The sequence below is a fragment of the Marmota marmota genome, unplaced genomic scaffold (assembly GCF_001458135.2).
Source record: "Marmota marmota marmota unplaced genomic scaffold, marMar, whole genome shotgun sequence".
In the NCBI taxonomy this organism is placed as follows: domain Eukaryota; kingdom Metazoa; phylum Chordata; class Mammalia; order Rodentia; family Sciuridae; genus Marmota; species Marmota marmota.
Window position 1 is genome coordinate 39,288,793 of NW_025999990.1, and position 20,624 is coordinate 39,309,416.

Here is a 20,624-nt window from a genome sequence, read left to right on the forward strand (position 1 = left end):
TTTTTTGCCACCATTTAGGCAAGTAGGAAGACGAATAAAAGAAAAAAAACGTGAGTGTGAGAGTAGCTAGAAATGTAAGTCATTAGCCTAGATGAATATACCTATTTTAAAACCAATACATCAAGTTCATCTCTAGGATTTCTCCACTAAACCTGATGCCTGGTAAATACTGATACAGGTTCACTTTCTTTTACCCATAGTCAGTCTAGGTCCTGTTTCCATAGAGATTTTTAGACCCATTATTTCCTTTTTGCCACTGACATAGTTTCTCCTCTTCTTCCTTCCTGGCTTGTGTTCTGTAGTAGTCTTCTGGCTTCCTGGTCTGGTCCTTGGTCATCTCATTCTCTCAATGACCAATGGAGCATCGTTCTAAAATGTCAACTAGATCAATCACTTGCCTACTTAAAGTTCCTTGAAGACTTCTCATAGGGCTGAGGTTGGCACGTGAACATTCCACTCAGTGGTTCTTTCTGGATCTAGCCATTTTTTCCAGCCTGATCTCTGTATTTCTCCCTTTCTTTGTACTCTATCCAGTGCCTCTCATTTGAGTGGCATAGAAGTACTTGCACTTCCTTAAAAGCCTGATGTTGCTTTATGCATTTGTGGCTTTGCTCATGTTTCCTAAGTTTGGAGAACTGTGTTCTGTTTGTCCTCAGTTCCATCTTTCCTTCAAAACTTAGAGCTGTTCTGCATTGGGTAAAACATTCCTGCCCTGATCTAGATGCCCCCCACCCCAAGCACTTGTCCCTTTTCCTGTACTCATTGATTTATTCATCTGCTTATCTCCCTGAATGAGAGTGCTTGCCAGGCCTGATCATGACATATGCAGAAGAATGATAAGTTTCAAATGGCAAACTTGGGTACATGAACAAAGTTACACAAGGCAGTAAAAACAGATTTGTAATTTCTAGTCACTCTAGGTTATCCCTGGCTACCTTGAGGGTTGGAAGCATAGGTATCCCCAAACCTCTAACCTGCTTTGGATGAACTAGTTAGGAAACTAGAGCAGAATCAGAGCTCTTTGGTTGGGGACCAGGTTCATCTTAGATTTTGTACCTCCAGGGTCTTAAACAAGTGTCTAATGCCTCATAGATTCCGAATAAATATTTGCTTACTGAAGTTGTGACAAGACAGCCGTAGTGATTCAGTTTGAAGTTACATGATCTTAAAAGTAGGACTGTGTTACTAACTTCTCTTAATTTGAAACTCGATGTGCTGAAGTTGCTTTCTTCTATTGGTTTTTTTTTTTTTTAACTTGATGATAAAGAGGGACCAAGTAGAAGACAGAGATTTGTGTGTAATTTTCTGATTGGAAGAGGAGAAACTTTTAATTTGATTCCAAAGTGTGCATGTGTGTCTGTTTTTTTTTTTTTTTAACCTCTCCCAAGGCTAATTTCTTTTCATTCGTATCCATCTGCAAGGAATTTCATTGTAGATAGAGAGTGGTAATAAATTTATGTTTGGTATCTTCTCCTTGATAATAGTGCATCTGTGATATTTCTCTTAGTCTTCAAGGACCTCAATAGGACCTGTAGAACAATCAAGGAAAACCACAGAAATTCTAACCTTTAACAGTGATTTTTGTAAATGTGGAGATAATTCATTCTGTCTCAGAAGATTTTGTAGACAAAGGAATGAACAAATAGATGAAAAAGGCTTTCCTTTCCTTCCTTCTATAAAACAATGTAATCACTTTCAGAGAATACAGTGTTTAGAAAATAAACATTGCTGAGAAAGTGAGACAAGCATCTTCTTAACCTTGACCACATGCGCTCTTTGGTTGGTGCATATCCACGTCTCTACCTGGAATGACGTCTGTGTTCTAAGATGAGGCTTTAGCCCTTGGTGCTCATCACTAATCATCCCACTGATTGCTTTTGTTTTTGTTTTGTTTGTTTGTTTACCTTTTGTTGACAGTATGGGAAAAAAATGAGACAGCAGACCAGCAGGCAAGTGTGGGACAGACGGCTGCACAGTCTGGCAGTGCTGCAATCCTTCATTAGAGCCTGCTTGCCATTTTATAACAGTGTGCGATTTATTTTCCCTAAATCTGTTTTCATCTTATGGGATTTCAAGTTAGAATGCATATCTAGAGCCCAGAAAGCACAAAATAATGATCCCGCCCTTCGGTTTTTGTAAACTAGGAAGGCTTTCTGTTTCTCGTTAACTCTTTGTAGCCTGAAGGTAACTTTTCCTCTGTTCTTAAAAAGTATAAAGAGAAACAGTGAATATGATTTGATGCATATGTAGGGAAGAAGTATTTTAATTTATGCAGGTAGTCTTTGATTTTCTTTTCAGGGATGGGGCTTCTAAATATGTCAGTAAACCTACCTGTTTGGTTACCTGTACACATGTGAAATTTAAATACAACATTAGACAATTATTTTTTGGTACAAGAAGGTTGTTGGTCTTAGGTTGTTAGTCATTACTGTAGTGATTTGGGGGAGTTTGAGTATGGAATGCATTTGTATAAATCATTTGTTTACTTAACTAGCATAGAGTTCCTAAACATAAGAAACAGGGTTTACTAAAAAACATTTTTAAAAGAAGATATCTTTACTTACTTTATAAAATAACAGAACCCTTTTTCTGTCTTTACAGTTCCACTGGTAATGCGGTATTAGGCACACTTTTTCTTCGATCTTTATTTTTTGTAGTTGTAGGTAATTAGGATCCAGGAGGTCATGGTCATCACAATAAAACCAATACTTGTTTCTTCAAAGCAGTAGGTATTTTTTATTTGGTGGTTTCTTGAACTCACTTGGCACTGTGTTGGTTGGTTTAAGATTGAATAATTCATGCCATGGTTGTTTAATTTGGTGAAAAGCTGGCCATGACCAGAGAACAAAATGTTAGGAAATGGTCCAGTTTTAAGTTTGCGTGTGTGTATAAGTGGAGTATTTTGGGTTCATTCATCTCTTGCCAACCTTAGTTGTTAAGTAATCTTCTTGCATTCATATTTACATCATCCTCAGAATCTTGTGTTTCTGCCACTCTCATAAAAACAGACTCTGTTGTTAAGGTAGGGCTTCATGCTTGGAATTAACCTGGAAAAACCTCATTTACATCTCCTGTAAGAAGGACTAGGGCCTGCACTATGCACTCGCTGCCAGAAGTTTTTATAGTAATACTTTGTATCTAGGCTCTGGCTCTTACCATTAAATGTGCTTTTTATAGAGTACCAAGTTATAAATGTAGTGCAGCTACGGCATATTAATCTTACTGCAGAGATTTAATGAGGCAGTTGTTTTGCGATGGACACTATTGGGAGCAGAGAGTGACAGAGTTTTACTTTACCACTGAGCTGCAGAAATATTCCTTGCCTGGTAATAATTATAACCACATGATCTCTTAGTTTTTCTTTCTTTTGCCAGTGCTTTTCCATGCAAAAGTGGCTTGGAAGGAGGTCTATTTCTAGGCAGTGAAATGGATTGGAAATTGGGCTGTTCTCTCAGTAGTTTGACATTTTAGCTTTGATCAGGCATGGGATCCTTGTTGCAAAGAGAGAAATATGTAAGATGAGTTTCAAGAATACAGATAGTCTTTGCCAGTCCACTGAGATGGCTTTTAGATATTCATTACTTTTACTTGACTTTTATATAGGTTATAAAAAGTAAATGTGGTGAAACCTCATTTTTACATGGACAGAATAGAATTTCTGCTGGTTGGCCTTAAACTGATCCCACACTTGAAATTAATTGAAGTCCATGGGTTTATTGCCTCCAACACTTTTAAGCCAGTGCAATTTTTCATTTTCCCCCAAGTTGTAATTTTATTAAACCAAGTTAAAGCAATAACAATCCTTATGAAGAGGAGGATGAGAAGAAGGAAAGAACTACCTGCCAGAGAACATAATAAGAGGAAAATCATACCTCTTTTAAATTCTCATTTGTAGGTAGTGTTAACAGAATTGGAAACAGAGTGTTGCCATTTATTTTAGTAATAATAATAATTGTGTCTGTATTCCAAAATTCAGCCTTTGATTCATATCAGAACACTGTAAATCCAGTGTTTCATGGCACTCTTTGGAAGGGGTGAGCTGGAAAGTTGGTTGAGCAGGTGAGATCATTTGTGATGGATGCAAAATGCCCGAGCTGCATCATTTAGGGCAGGGGAGAGCGTACTGCTTGCAGCCAAGACGCGCTTTGCAGCTGCCCTGTAGGGATTATGGGGATATTTTAAAATATTGCCCTTTGAGTGGGTTTACAGCCAACAATGTAGTTGGAAGAACAATTGTCCTTCTTGCAGTGGTGCTGGGGGAAGGGCATTACTTACAAGCATGGACCTTGTATTTATAACCCCTTAGGTTGAAGTCAGAGGTTTGAATGGCTAGCAGAGTAATACAATTATTTTTTATGATTGGATCTCAAAGGACTTTATAAAAACTACATCACTAAGGCCATGTGCAATTACTGAAGTGTAGCCACCTGTGGGAAAGAAATGGTTGACAATGTAAGCTTTCTAGAATCTTCCTACATCAACTGGCATTAGGAACGGAAACCCCTAACATAAATAAACACATCTTTTGAATGGGCAAGAAAAAATTTCTGCTGAAAGTGAAGGCTGGAAAAAGTCTTCTTACAAGGAGAGAGACTGAGATTCTAGTACTCATTACACTAAGGCATCATAGGCTATAATCGAACCCACCTCCCAGAGGGTCCCGCTTAAGTGTTGACCTAAAAACAAATTCGACAGTTGGCTGGAGCATGCATCCTAAAGTTGCAGCAGAAGTGAATAAGCTTGACTGACTTCAGTCCCCAAAGGGTTCTATCTGTAAATGTAGAAGTGGAAGCAAAAACATTTTTATTAGTGTTAAAATGACCCTCATTCTAATAACTAGCCATAGTGTCAGAAGCATGGGCTGGGTCACTTTTCAGCTTTTAAGAGCGAAAGCATCACACATTCATATTTGTTTGGTATTTTTGATATTAGATTGTGTAAAGTGCTCATATTCTTGAATAATAAGGAAGGTGAGTTTTTTTTTAATCATTTTTGTCTGCATACTACTTAAAGTATTCCGAGAATCCCCTTATTTAAAAACAAACAGGTCTGCAAACTTGATGTGTAGCATTTAAATAATCAAATTAAAATTCAAACCTAACACTCATATTTCCCTGAGTGCTGTCAGTTTTTTGAGAAACTGGAAACTCATGCTAAACAACCAAGAATATTCAGAGTGTGCCTGCTGCTTCCCAACAAGTATTTAGTGGCATGGGGGACACTTAGCTATAGTGGGGACAGTTATTTATTTTCTTGAATTGCTCTCTAGTTTGGCAGTATTTTACCACTTGGCTTTAGTTTTTGGAACATCTTTGGACCATTACCCATTGTTGTGTCTGTAGCTTTAGATGAAGCATTTAAAAGCATTCGGGAAACTAAAATGCAATGGGTCTTATAGTGTCAATTTTGGAAAATGTAGATGGTTTTTAATTTGGAGGTAACTAGTCTATTCCTGTTTGCAGAAAAAATACTAATAAAGGACTTTTTAAGGATCTCTCTCTCTCTCTCTCTCTCTTTTCCTTATTCTTCAAAAAACCATCACTAAATAATATTTACTAAGCACTCACCTGGAGACGGTTCTATGCTGGGCAAAGCACAAGACTAACGAAAAAGATCCTGTGATTACTCCCCCAGGACCAAGCAGTCTGAATCCCAGTATACTGAAATGGGCACTGTGTAGAGTGTTGAGATAATAATTTTCCAGATGGCAAATCAACCCAAATTACCAATTTACTTAAATACTATGTTTAAAAAAAACAACAGCAGCAAACAAAACTACTTGCTCTTTGAGATGAGAATTCTGCTTTTTTCCTGAACCCGAGAGATGGTTATATATGATGAAATGTGTTAATTTTGGCATATTAATCACTTGAAGGGTGGTGATAGAGTTAAGTCCATTGCAGATACAAAGAAAGACTTTGAAACAACTGCCAGACACACACAGAAAAAGGTGTATAAGGGACTTGTAGAAGTTGGGTTCCTGGAAGCATGTTCAGAGGTGTGTTACATTCAAACAGCAGAATGAAGAAGGGTGGTAGCATGTATGAACTCTTCTCTAAAATACTTGACTATTTTTGGTTGTGTGGAATTTTGAACATGACATTTCAAATATTCAATGAAACATTTAAAATATTAAATATATTTTTATTTAAAGCATCAAATGTATTATAGTTATACTAAAATTAGTATTACTGTCCTATTGTGAAACAGGACTATAGATAATGCTTTGTATATTTTTTAGGTATCTTGATATAACTTTTTTGTAACTGTGGCGGCATTGATTAGTCAGGGTCTTGTAGAAAATAGAAGTCTCTAGTTAGAGTTGAAATATAACTTATTTCTGACTTTGGAGAACTTTTTACAATTAGAAATTAGTATCCCAGAAATTAAGTCACTGATTATATTATTCTAATTTCTCCTGGAGAGAGACATACTCTTTCTCCCTCCCTCTCCACCTCTACTCTTACCCACCTCCACTCTGTTCCCGCAGAGGATCATAGGCATCAGGGTTTGGGAGCGGGGATACTTCTCCAGAATGTGTCAAAGGGCAGCATAAATAATACAAAGTATTTATTGAGGGCTGGCCATGTTGCTCAGGGGTACAGTGCTTGCCTCTCACATGCAAGGTGCTGGGTTCAGTCCCCAGCGCTGCACAAGCAACAACAAAAGAAGTATTTATTGAGCCCTAAGTAAAAGCTTTAGATATGCTTTACCCTTTTATTTCCCCTGCTGTTTGTGTATCATTCTTAGAGTTAAAATGGAACTATATTTAGTTTTCACAACATTTAGCTTTTCAACATTGATAATGCCAATTCAAGTTGCTGATTTGATTATGATTCATAATTGCTCTTCCTATGTTTTCTTTTTTCCTCATAATTTTGAAAACAAAAGACATACTGATATATTTACACTTGAGTTTGTGTTTGAAAGAATGTTTTTCTGTGTGGTACAGCTTGTTTTGCTATTGCCTTCTAACAAATAATGGAGCAACTGTGTGTTTTGACCAATTTATAAGTAAAGGTCAATTTTGTGCCTATGGTAATTAGCTTAGCTTAGTCTAGACTTTTATGTAATTCTGGTAATTTCCCATGAAGAGTATATTTAACAGAAAAGAAGTTCATTCTTAAGTACAGTGTTCCCCCCGCCCCTTTGCATTGGAGACTGTTTAATTTTAGAAGTGATTTATCTTTCTCTTTTAAGAAAAAGCTCCTAAAAGGCTGTGGAAAAAAATGACAAAGTTAATCTTATGGGTGGACAGGTTATTTGAAGGGAGAGGTAGGAAAAGGGGCTGCAGAGTGGGGAAAAAGGAAGAACTCCTTTAATCATCAAAAACTGACAAATTTTAGGGAAGGTTCACTTTTGATCCTTCTGTAATAAAATCTGCAATGAAACCCTCCTACTGCAGCTTCAAGGAAAATGGTGTTTCTGTTTTTGGCAGCAAGAAGATTAAATGTTACTTTAAAAGAACCTGTCTTTAAACCCCATACTTACAGTCTTGGTTTTCTTTCAGACCCCAACTGTAAACTTGAAGACAAGATTGAAGATGGAGAGGCAATAGATTGTAAGAAGAGGCCGGAAGACGGGGAGGAGTTGGAAGACGAAGCTGTGCACAGCTGCGACAGTTGCCTCCAGGTGTTTGAATCACTGAGCGATATCACAGAACACAAGATTAATCAATGTCAGCTGACAGGTAAACAATACTTAGCGCTTCTTGTCTTCTCAGACTGTTCTATTTTTGATTTTTTTCTGTTTATTCCTCTATGTGATTTTTCTCTTCCAATTATTTTACTCCTATACTTGAAATCTAGGTAAGTCTAAAGGTGCTTTTGCCAGAATTTCAAGATGGTTATTTGAGGCAACCCCAGTATTAAAGTCCTTTTTAGGTTTTGAATTACAACCACCTAGATTTTAATAGCTAGTGGATAGTGGACATGCTTTCTTTTTCATTTACCTTCTTTTCTTTTCTTTCTTTTTTTTTTTTTAATGCAGTGATACCATGCAGGAAGAATGTAATATTAAATGACTGAAATAAAGTTTTTAAAAAAGCTTTTTGAACATTTTTCTAAAGAAATTTAGCATGCCTTTGCTTATTTTGCTTCAATGTTGTCTCCTCGAGGAAATATCTCAGTCCCTCTCTGTCTGAATTTGTGTCTCCATAAAATCTGACACTTAGGCTTATTTTTTGGTGCTAGAAATTGAACTCATAGTTTCACACATGTGAGCACATTACGACTAGGCAATGTCCTCAGCCCTTGATACCACAGTCTTCACTGAATGGGTTCACTTTTCTAACTCCCTCATTGGACTGAGAACTCATGGCCAGCTGGAAATGTATTCATTGCTGCATTTTCTGAGTCTAGCACAGTGCTTGGCCTATAGCAGGTACTTACTAAGGTCTGCAGGCTTTCTGATATGCAGTTCATTGGAAGAGTCAGGTTTAGAAATGCATGAAGAATAGTATGTTCGATGTAATGACTAAATGAAACTGAAATTCAATTTGTTGAATATCAACCCTCTTTAAAAATCATTGCCTTGGATTCTGCATCCATCAATTTAATGAAGTATAGAACAAAAATACTTGAGAAAACAAAAAGCATCTGTCCTGATCAAGTTCAGACTTTTGTTATTCTTCCCTCCATAATACAGTATAACAACTCTTTATGAATCATATGCATTGTATTAGGTATTATAAGTAATAGAGATGATTTAAAGTATGCAGGAAGATGTGTGTAGATAATTCTATGCAAATTATTCTGTAAATTCTATGCCATTTCTTATAAGAGACTGAACGTCCATGAGCTTTAATATCCTCTGTGTTGGTGGGGGGGGGGGTCCTAGAACCAAATGGATACCAAGAGGATGACTGGATAGCCTACAAGTATGCTTCTGTCCTTGGGTGAGATTGTTAGATAGATATCTATTTTTTATACTTGTTTTTGTCTTCTTATTTGAAGTTGGGATCACTGTGTGTGTGTGTGTGTGTGTGTCTGTCTGTCTCTTATTTTCCTAGCACAGATCTTTCTTCAATTAACTGTGTATAGGAAGTGAATTTACTAGACAAATGGTTCTCCAACTCTTTTTCACAGATATATTTTTGTAAGATTTTAATGGGTATTCCATTTTAACAAGGTTCCTGAACAGATTATTGTGGAAATATTGGAATTAAGTCCAGTTAAATAGGATCCTTTATTAACATGTATTGTGGCTATAATGTATATGTGTACCACTCCTCCGCTTGGCTCTTTAAGAAGGAATTATAGTGAGCAAGTTTATAATATCATGGAATATTCCTTTTGAAAAGTTCATTATAATTTTTTTGGAATAATACATATTGGCCATGTAAATATTTTTAGTAGAGCTTATGTATTTTTTTGTGGGGGTAACTTATTTTGATATAAATGCTAACTGTAAAGACTTATATAAATAATATTATTCACATATATTATTTATCTGGTTCAGCAATTACTTACATTTTGTCTCATTTTCCATTTATAGACTTCCTCCCTCTCCCTCCTTTCTCTCCTCCCTTTCTTTTGTTATCAGTTGAAGAAAGGTTCAAGATATCTTCCCTACTTCCACAAGTTCATCCTTTGTATTTCCTATGAACAGATACATTAACCTATATCACTGCAGTATATTTACCAAAATCAAGGAAGTTTCATGTTTAACACTGATAGATACTATTGTTTAATCTACAAATTATATTTAAGTTTAAGTATTAAGTGAAATTAAATTATGTCTGAATGTGTCCTTGATAGTTTATTCCCACTTATGCAGGATTTGGAATTATGCATGACAATAAAATGTCATTTAATCTGGAATAGCCTCTTAGCCTTTCTTTGTCTTTCTTAATCGGGGCATTTTTGAAGAACACCTGCATTTACTTTCTAGAATACCTATCAGTTTGTTGCCTGATGTCTCTTCATTATTATATTCAGGTTATATACTTGTAACAGGGACACCAAAGTGATTCCGTCTCCTTAGTACAGCAGGAAGTACATGATGTTGGTTTTTTCCAAAGTTGGTAATGTTAACCCTGAATACTTGTTTAAGTGGTGTCTGCCAACCTTCTCCAATGTCAAGTTACCATTCCCTTTGTATACAGCGCAAAGATACTTTATGGGAACATACTTTGATGCTATATAAATATCCCCAACTTCATAAAGCTTTCACCCACATTTTTCGTATCCATTGTAATTCCATGATTTCTGTTGTTAGTTGGCCTGCTGCAATTTTCTTTCTTATTCATTTGTTCTTAATTTATTCATATCACTGTGGAATCTTGCATTTTTATTGATTCAGTAGGTCATAATTCATTAGTATCAATATTTTGATTCTTGCTCTAGTCTTTGTCAGTGGGTGTACATTCAAACTGGATCCTATGTCTGTTTAAAGTTTCCCCCATTATTTAACAAATGCTTTAGGTCATCATGTGTTTTTTTTTTTTTCTTTCTTGTCCTTGTTCTGTGATCAGCCCTTAAAAAAATGATTTGTTTTGTTTTCTTTGTTTGTTTGTTTATTTATGGAGCCCTGGTTCATTTAAGAAGACAAGGTAGTTATATGTAAAGATATGAGTACTTTATTAATGCACTCATTGCTACAAGTATACCATTGTCTATAGACCTCTTAGCTAGCAGAACTAGAAAATGTATATGCATAATTAATATAAGACATATAATATACACATAATATAGTTGGCAAAATTTACACATGTGTAAGTATATACACACACGTATTTCTGCCCTGTGTTCATATTGATATCTCCAATCCAATCCAATATCTTGGATACATCATACCTAGTCTATTTCTCTTCTATATTGGAATCTGCCTTCTTTAATAGACAAAAACCTGATTGCCATAATCTTCCAAATGTTTAGTCATTTGCTAGAACCTAGAATACACAGTAAGTAGTTTCAAAATTGCTAACTCATACAACCAAAGAAAGCAAACCAGCTACTAGAGTTCAATATTGTTTATAATTTGAAATGCTATAAATTTTAATGCCACATTTAGTGAAATTAATAATAAGTATGTAACAATGAACTTTGGCAAAATGCATAAACCCATGTCACACATTCCTTTTTAGATATAATTTTTTTACATCCTAGAAGTTTCCACATATTCCTCACTGATCAATAATTCTGCATCAGAACTAACCAGTTTCTAAGTTCTTAAGCCATAGATTTGTTTTACCTGTTATACATGGGATCATAAACTGTGATTTCTTTCCCAGCTTCTTTGTTTTGGCATGTCAGTGAGATTTCTTCATGTTGTTGTGTATCTACATAGTATCTTTTTCTTTTTGTTTGGAGACCAATTCTTGCATAGTTGCCCAGGCCAGCCTCATACTCCAGATCCTCCCATCTCAGCCTCCCAAGTATCTGGGATTACGGGCATGTGTTACTCTGTTTGGCATAGTAGTATGTGGCTTTTTCTTGTTGAGTAGTATTCAGCATGAATGAATACTACTACTGCTCTTTTATGAATTTGCCAGTTTGTTTTCTGTTCTCTTGTTGATGGACATTTTGGTTATTTTTAGTTTTTGGCTATTATGAATCAAGTTTTTATATAGATATTTTTGTGGACATGTATTTTATTTCTCTTGGATTGAGAACATAGGTGTAGAATTGCTGAGTCTCTGAGAGAGTGAATGGGGGTAGGATACTTTTGTCTGTATGAAAAACTTCCAAACCCGTTCCCAAAATGGTTGTAACCTTTTACACCCTCTCCAGCAGTATGTCAGAGTTCTAGTGCTTGTATGTCCTCACTACATTGTCCATCTGTTAAATGTTGGCATCCTGTTGGGTATGTATTGATATTCTTTGTGGATATTTACATTTTCTGACTCACACACATTTAATTGACTTGATTTAACGCCTGCTTTCATCAAAATGTATTATTGAGAAAACTCTATATGCAGATTAATAAGATATTCTTTGTCTCATGGTACAGTTTTCCTTAATTGGGCTGGCCGGGACTTTAAAGGAGCTTTACTAAGGTAGAATCAACACTCATGTTAGGGTCAAGTCATAGGAACTAGGGCCTGTGAACCCAAGTGACCTGCTCAGTGTACACTAAGCTAGCAAGAAATCTTATCCAAGGGAAGTATAGGTCTTTTCTTATGTTTAGGGTTACTTTATTTTTTATTTTTGTTAATTTATTAAATTTTGTGGTACTGGGACTAGAACCCAGGACCCCATACATGCTAGGTGAGCTATACCCTCAGCCTTGGCTATGTTAAGATTCAAATAATTTAATAAAACCAAACTTCAAGTTCCATTTAGTGTTTACTTTTTGTGGAGTGCCCACCTCAGCANGCAATTGAAAGTGCCCCTGAGATTCATACTCAGGTTCCAAAAAAAAAAAAAAAAAAAAAAAAGTCAGGAGTTGTCTGCCTTCTTTTTGGTTCATACCTTCTTAGTGTAAGCAGGTAGGACAGGACTGGCTCCCGTCATTTGCTGCCTCTTGTTTCAGTTTACTGTCTTGGTACTGGTTTTGTTTTCTCTTTTTCCTTTCAACTGACTAGATGCTATATTTATCAGAGGAGGGCCTTTTTGTATTTGTTTTCTCCCCCTCCCTTGATTTTATTCTTTCTATATTTTATTGTTCTTTCCATTCCTTCTACCTTTATCTGGCCCATTTGTATCTTTGTAAATTTGCCTCTGGTTCCTGTACACTCTCTAAGACTCTTAACTTCCTCATATTCCTCCTCAGTCTTTCTCCCTGTGTGTTTCATAGACTTTTTTTTTTTGCAGTGCTAGGGATGGGGCCCAGGGCCTCATGAATACTAAGCACATTCTCTACCACTGAGCTATATCCCCCGACGTGTCATAGACTCTTCCACACTTTTTCATCACGTTCTTTGATCCTTGTGGCTTCCCTTCTGTTAATCTTGTAATTTTTTACCTAGATGTTTGACTTTACTCAGTTTGAGAATAATTCGTATGAAGAAAGAGGGAATTCTGAGAACTGGATGGTTAATTATAGAGTAGAATTTGAAGAGAAAGAAGCCTTGCAACTGGTTGATTTGCAAATAACAGAAAACAGGTATTCCATTGTCTGATGCCTGTGGGGTTACTCAGTGTGGTTCTGCTCTGAGAAGGCCACAGAAACCCTGCCTGGGTTCTTCCTCTTGGTAACTTCAGAGCTAATCATTTGGTGACTTTTCTCCCCAGGGATGGTGCACATTCCTTCTAGAGTCTGACTCAAGGAAAACAGATTTATTTCACACCAGAAAACTTGAAATCCTGGGACAGTCTTGCCAAATGACCAAGCTAGGCCTTGGAAGATGAAGGTCAAATGTAGAATAAGATAGTCAATTCTAGTCTCAGTCTTGAAAGTCAATTTGAAGATTAGGACTATTCCAGATCATGAGTCAATATAAGTATAGACAGGATCCAGCAAGGGTTGTAAGAATAGAGAATGAGGATGTCACTCACATAGTTCATGGAGTCTATCTCTGAGGGGTATTCTGGAATGTGAATACTGTTCTGGACAAGCATCCTTGATATCAGAAAGGACAAAATAACCCCTAAAGCTAGCAGGGGACAAGGTAACTTGCAGATGAGTTCTGTCATCTTTGTCTCATGGTACAGTTTTCCTCTAGTCCACAATCCAGCACGTGTAAATAGATTGCATCTTGTCCTTGCTTGAAGGAATGGGGGGAAAGGTGAAGGAAAAAATTAAATCCCACTCTTCAGTTGTAGCTGTAGATGGAAACCACCTGCCTGGCCCCGGCCTTACTGTCTTTTTCCTGGAGGCTGGGAAAGGAGGGGAATCAACACTCTAATGCTGTTGGGACTCTCTGATGCAGAAGACAGATTATCAAAATATATATTTAAAGAAGGAAAAGCACAGAGAACCTCTCATTTTACTAATCCACAAACCCTATCATTTCTTGCCAATTCCCTCAGGGGGTGGGGAGGGCTAGAAGCCAGAGGGGTCTCATCACACTTCTCAACAAAGATTTAATAGCAGGGTGCTATGGGGAAGGCTGAGATTACTGAGACTTTATTATGCTTACAAAACTGAGTAAGAACCCAGATTGTAAATCATCAAAACTAAGCTACACTTAACAGGATAAATGTGTAAAGTGCGTTTAGTAATGCAGGATGCTTGTTCTAAGTCATTTTTCTCTCTCTCCTGCTAATTTGAAAACTTGAGTTGTCTGTTAAGTGTTCTTTCACATCATTAATGTGAATTGCTTGGGTGTAAATGCAGAAAACACTAAATGGTGTTGTATTAGTTTTAACCCACTGCCCACCGTACTATTGATGTTGGGTAGGTGGAAGTGGTAGTAAATCTGCCCTTGTTTGGGGGAATGTATTTGCAGATCAGATTTATAAAGCCCTAAACAAATTCATGTCTTTTCTTTTTCTTTTTTTTACAAAATTTACAAATATTTCCGTGATAATTTGTGGTTTTGAGGAAAATGAACAGATTTGATGAGTGAATGCTGTACATCAATATAGAGTAGTATGTTCACTAAATTCATTTTGAAAGTTAGGATACTGCCTGGAAGCTTCACATTTTTTTTATGAATTGAAATCTTAAGATGTTTGCAATATTATGATCATTATTATTTTTTAGCCAAATAATTTTTTTAAAAAGTGAAAGCAAGTATGTATTTGTTGTATGGTTGTGGTAAATTAAAGGCCAGTTGGTTCCACTGGACAGTAGTACTCTGATAGCTAGTTCTATTGGCAGTGGGAATATGAGAGATAAATGTGTTACAGAATGAAGTGTTTTTTTTTTTTTTGTACTAGGGATTATAATAAATCCAGGGGTGCTTAACCACTGAGCCACATCCCCAGCTCTCTTTTTATTTTAAGACAGGGTCTCTCTCCCTGAGTTGTTAGGGCCTCACTAAATTGCTGAGGCTGGCCTTGAACTTGTGATTCTTCTGCCTCAGCCTCCTGAGCTGCTGGGATTATAGGTGTGCACCAATGCACTGGCTTGAAGTAACATTTTTGTAGAAGCATATTGAAACTGCTTTTAGAGCTTATTTTTGCTGTTTTTCTTATCATTATTAGTTGAAATAAATTACATGAAATAAATGTGATATTTTGATATTTTTAGTTTATATTAGGCTTAAGGCATTATAAGTTGTATTTGGAGATTTATATATTAACTTCTATATTAATTCATTATTCATATTTTATTAATAATTTACATATTAATTATTTCTATATTAATTAAGTACTATCAATGTCACTTCACCATTTCTCTTCAATTTGATGAATTCTTTGGGTTCTTCCTAAAATATTTCTAAGTGTTAGCTTACTTCATTTTCCATCTCTCTCTAAGCCTCCCAAATACAGTTTCATGGCCTTTATAGATCCCATTTCCTAGCCCATTTGCCTCATGAATCTTAGTTTTTAAATTGATGGCTTCTAAATATTTTTGATAAAAAATTTGGCATGCACTTTCATAATATGTATTTATTAATTCATTATATAGATATAGGTATTGTATGGCATTAAAAAGGAAAGAAAAATTAGGTAAAGATGAGCTGTACACAGGTTTTAAATAATTTTGTTATTTTGATCTTTCATTTATTTTTAAAATTCATTTTAATGACTGTTAGAATTGAAAAAGATATCTCCCAAAACCAGCAAAGAGAGAACTTGTGATGTATTTCTCCACAAGGTGTATCTATGTCAGTAGTGGATTTAAGCCCATATTTAAATAACTTTCCTGATAATCTCAATTTTGTTTGCAAACTTTAGGTCAGCTCTGATTAAATTAATCCGTTTTGTTCCCTCTTTCAAACTATGGTTAACAAAGAGCTTTTACTAGAAGTAAAATAACTAGATGTGTCATTTTCTTGTTGATTACTTGTGCTTGACTGCCAATGTCCTGCAATTTTCTTGCAGAAAACTTTTAAAATCATTGTCGAAATTTGAGGATTTTGTGTGAATGAGATTACTTAAAATTACATGGGATTATCCCTGAATAATTTTGTGGGGCATGGTTCACAGCACTATTAGGAGATATGATATAAGTGATTCAGAAAGTGAGGACACTAGCTACCTGGAGCAGTATTTATCTGCCCTCAGGAGGAAGGTCTGATTTGTATTGGGATGCCTATGTATGACCCCTTTCTGATTAGTTGCTAAATATTCAGAATATCCTATCTACCCTATGATAATGTACCCTATTTTTCAGAGATCACTGCTTTTGTCTATCAGTTAATTCACCAAATCTCTGCTGCTCTAAGTTTTAGAGAAAGGGCTGGGTGTGTCAGTATCTTCATCTCCCAGGGTTATGACTAAGTTTTTCTATGCATTTACCAAGGAAGAGTAATCTCCCATAATTGGTTTTAACCTCTGAGTTGTCAACTGAATGATCTCCCTTTTCCAGCTTGGAGAAAGGGGTCAGTTCAAGCATTGCCTGCTATAAAAGCTTTATTATTTCCACAGTGATTTTGCTGTAACAGAATTTCTTAATGTTGGTACCTGGCCTGCTATTTTTCTTCTTGATATACTTGTGAAATGCTGTACTAAAATGTGGATGTAGAATAATCATTTTTAGGTTCATTATTTTCTCAAAGCTCTTTGAATGCTTTTGGGTAAAGTAATTGGGATTTATAAAAGTGCTGTACTGGAGAGTTCTGTTTTTTCATTACGAATGATGAGCTATTACACTTATTAGTTTATCATAATTAAATGATTTAAATATTAAAAGGGTATCTTAAAGAAATATTTATCTATATTTTTGATGTCCATCTTTTAATTAGGTACTTTTTCTCTCAGTCTGCTTTAATAACTTATAAATCACAAGATAGCTACTGAGTATAAATGGAAAGTTCCTGAAGGATAAAATCTCCTGAAATAGAAAATGAATGGGTGCATTCACTCCATCTTTTTTTTTTTATAAGAAAAACCTAAGTGGAGAATATCCTTTATAGGTTTTAACTATATTCACATGTGATGTATTCTTTGATTACTTTGAGTTTTATAAAATTAGTATTAAAAAGGAATAGAATTTAATAAGAAAACTAACATTATTATCTGTGCCACGGAAAATTTACCTTTGGTTATCTGTAAAATCACAACAATTTTAGAGAAATTATTTTGCCTTAGTTGTATAGTCAATCACGAATATAAAAGTATCTAATTGTGTGGTTTCAGGATTCAGTTGCCAAAAATTGCAAATAAAATGTCAAGAACACAAACCATGGGAGAATATATTCAAGAATTTCAACCATGTCCTTGATGGTCATTGATGGTAATTAAAGCTGTCAGTTTGTCCCTGTGGAGAGTGTAAAAATTATAAATGAAGAGCTGTATTTGGGATGTGGAAACAGTGGGGTCTCTTTTGTGGGGAAGATGAATTAAAGAGACCCACTATTTCTTAGGCCTTCTGAGACCATTCAGCGTACCTTGTAAGCAGGGCAATGTTTAGCTATTTGGACACAGTTGTGTGCACATAAGCGCTCTTCCACACTTAGCCTGTTCTCAAATGTGAAATTCAACATGATAAAACTACAGTGTTGAATTTTTTAAATTTTTACCTGACTGCACTCTTTTTTTTATATATATATATTACTCTTAAGATGCTGAACTGATAGCTACTTCCTTTTTAAGGTAGTGGGGTTGCTAAAGAAGCTGTTGAAAGTAGACTATTTCCTCACCCTTCTCTTTGTGCTAAGCCTATGGCTGGGGATCTTGTCTTTAGGGAATGGCAGCAATGTCACAAAGATCTATGACCTCTTAATAGGTCTTGGGAGGGGAAGGCCAGAATCATTCTACACTGTGCCTCAGGGCTTAGTTCCTTTAAACTTCAAGGAATTGGACTGGAACTCTTCACTCCTCCTTTCTTTCGGCTTTACCTTCAGGGGAAATTGATCGATTAGAGGTGATTATTCCACAAACTCTGAAACCTTTCCCCCTCTTTGTTCCAACTGGAGCTTCTCATAGTTTAAAGGAATTGAGTCTCCTGGGTGAATTGTTGGATGAATTTAAGTAGATTACTGGGTAGAACTCTTTGAACACACATTAAAAGTGCTAAAAAATATATCTGGAACAGAAGGGAATATTTGAAAGCAAAAGGGTAAAGAAACATTTGTTTCAATATAATTATGATGTAATTATGTGGGATATTTTTGGGTAAATGATTAGCTGTTAGAATATAGAATCACAGTAGTACTTCAAACCAAGAAAATAACAGGGTCAGTGCAACAAATGGGCAAATGTGCAAAATCAGGATGGTGAGTAAGACCGAAGACAACCATAAATGACTGGGTTCCTACATGTCCTCCATTAAGCACAGCAGGGCTCTATTGATGGCTTTCCTATTTTTTTCTAACTTCTTTGTTTAACAACAACAAAATGACATATACCTATTTTTTTTTGCATGTAGGATATACTTACCTTTTAGACACTGTGGATCACATTTGAATTATATTTATTGCCACATCTATTTTTCCTTAAAAAAAAAATCAATCTGATCCTTGGGACTCTACCTCCCCACAGAGCAGTATTAGCTCCCCCTGGTGACTAAATAAAAATGTCCATGAGGATAATTGGGGTGGTGAGCTTTATGAACTTCCATCCTTAAATGCATAATTAATAGTCGGATGCATGCAATAGGCAATTCCAAGTAAAAATTCCGATTGATTTTGATAAACGTTCATTTTCATTTCAGTTTATGTAATAAAGGTTGGTCCATCTTATGGGGCTTCTTAGAGTTGCCTGTTTCAGAGACCTCAGAGCTCTTGGATTTTCGATGCAGGAGACATTGGAACAGAGGGTAGATATTCAGGTCTTTTGAGAACTAGAAGCTGATTAGAAAAGCAGAAAATAAATGTTGAGCAGCTACCAATTTGCCCATCTTTATAATTCTTGCAGAATAGACTTGGTATAGAAAAGTTAATCATTGTTCAAATGTTGTACAAATAATAAATACACTTTTAGAAATTGGGCTATTACACCTTCAAACACTAAAGGTTTTGTTCTGGTTGTATCAATAAAACATTTTTATGTTTAATTTATTAATTATTTAAAGCATATATGTTTATTACTCATATTGCTTTTAAACTATACTTTTTATAGTCTAACTTATAAAATATTCCCCATTATAATTAAATTATCTGGTTGACAGAGTCTTGAGAATGCTTTGGTAATTTTTTAAAAAAAGAAATCTGTCAAATCTATCATGCTTATTATTTTTAAGTATGTACTTTTTACCAGTGTTGTATCTTGCTTATCCTAAGGCTGTCTAAGCTGGTTTGATATTTTATATTAAATAGTTTATATTATCCTGCTTTAAAATTTTATCTGAGGGGAAATATAATTTAATACTCCCCTTTCCTCACCACCATGTTTTTGCTTTTCTTTCTTTTCTAGGGCTTTATTTTCAGAGTACAAGCCCTAGCTTACTGATTTGTTCTTTCCTTTTGTTATTTTTTTTTCCACCAAAGTACCTCTGTATTGTGAGAAAGAATACAATCATCTCATTTCTTACCATCACCCTCTTTGACCTAGGGAAACCTAAGTGGGGCTTCTTCTGGAGTTATTGATCCTGTTTTGCTAGTTGGCCTGAAATGATGGTTATCAAGCAACATAGAAAAACACATTCCCCACCCCACTTTATTTACACCTCCTTCCTTTATTATTCCTCAAGCAAACTGCCTGCCCTTTGCAGTTCATTTGACCCAGAGCCAAGAAAAAGAGCAAAAAACTGTGCTCTGCCTTAATTTTTATCAGTTGTTACTCACATAAGGTGGACTTATAGGCAATAATACTAGTTTTCCTCTTGCAAATACCAGTTTAGAACTATAAATTGCTTATTAATATGAATGTTGTTACATAATCAGATGCTGCAGCTTGACTTGGTATGGAGTGACATGTATGACACACCATCTCTTGCTACACTAAGAGGAACCCCCACAATTAGTGAAATGAATAGCACCTCCCAGCAGTGTGATTTCCCATATACCACTGTGCATGTATCAGAAATGCAGTTCAACAAATATTTGTCAGAATCCTATTCTTTGTCCAGTACTAGAGTCTGGATCTGGAATGTCTCCTAAGGCCCATGAGCGAATGTCTTGGTACCTGGGGTGGCACTACTGGGAGATACTCTAAACTTTGAGAGGTGGGGACTAGTAAGAAGTCTTTAGATCATTTGGGGGGCATGCCCTTGAAGGGGATTATGGGACCTCAGGCCCTTCCTTGATCTTTTTTGCTTCCTGGCCATGAAGTGAGCAGTTTCGTTCTCCAATACACTCCTTTCCATTACCAACTGGCACCCCACCCCTCTGCCAGGTCTTGGTATGGAGTGACATTTTTGCTTAATCGTGGTCTGGAACCTCTAAAACCATGAACCGAAACAAACCTTTCCTATTTATAAGTTGCTCATCTGAAGTAATTGTTACAGTGACAGACAGCTGACTAAGACACCAGTAAGTTCTGGGAATACAGTGCTAAGGGCTCAGGATTTTCCAATAGAAAGAGGTTGGGAGGTCACTGAGTCTAACATGGGCTTCCGAGATGGCTTCTAAGAGCAGGTGCCTTTAGAGATGCTCAAGAATTAGCAAGAAATGGGGAGACATTTAAGCTTGACAGAAGAGAAAGAATAGGAGAGAGGTATGAAACACCACAGTGTCGCTGGGCAACTCC

At 36.0% G+C, this 20,624-nt stretch overlaps 1 protein-coding gene across 2 annotated transcripts in view; it reads left to right on the top strand.

The window, feature by feature from the left end:
• Positions 1-7,510: 7,510 nt before the first annotated feature.
• Positions 7,511-20,624, top strand: part of Znf521 (zinc finger protein 521) — a 240,016-nt gene continuing 226,902 nt past the window's right edge. For both annotated transcript variants that reach the window (XM_015482213.2, XM_048806411.1), the window contains exon 1: positions 7,511-7,690. The gene's annotated coding sequence lies outside the window, so the exon portion shown is untranslated. The remainder of the gene's footprint in view (positions 7,691-20,624) is intronic.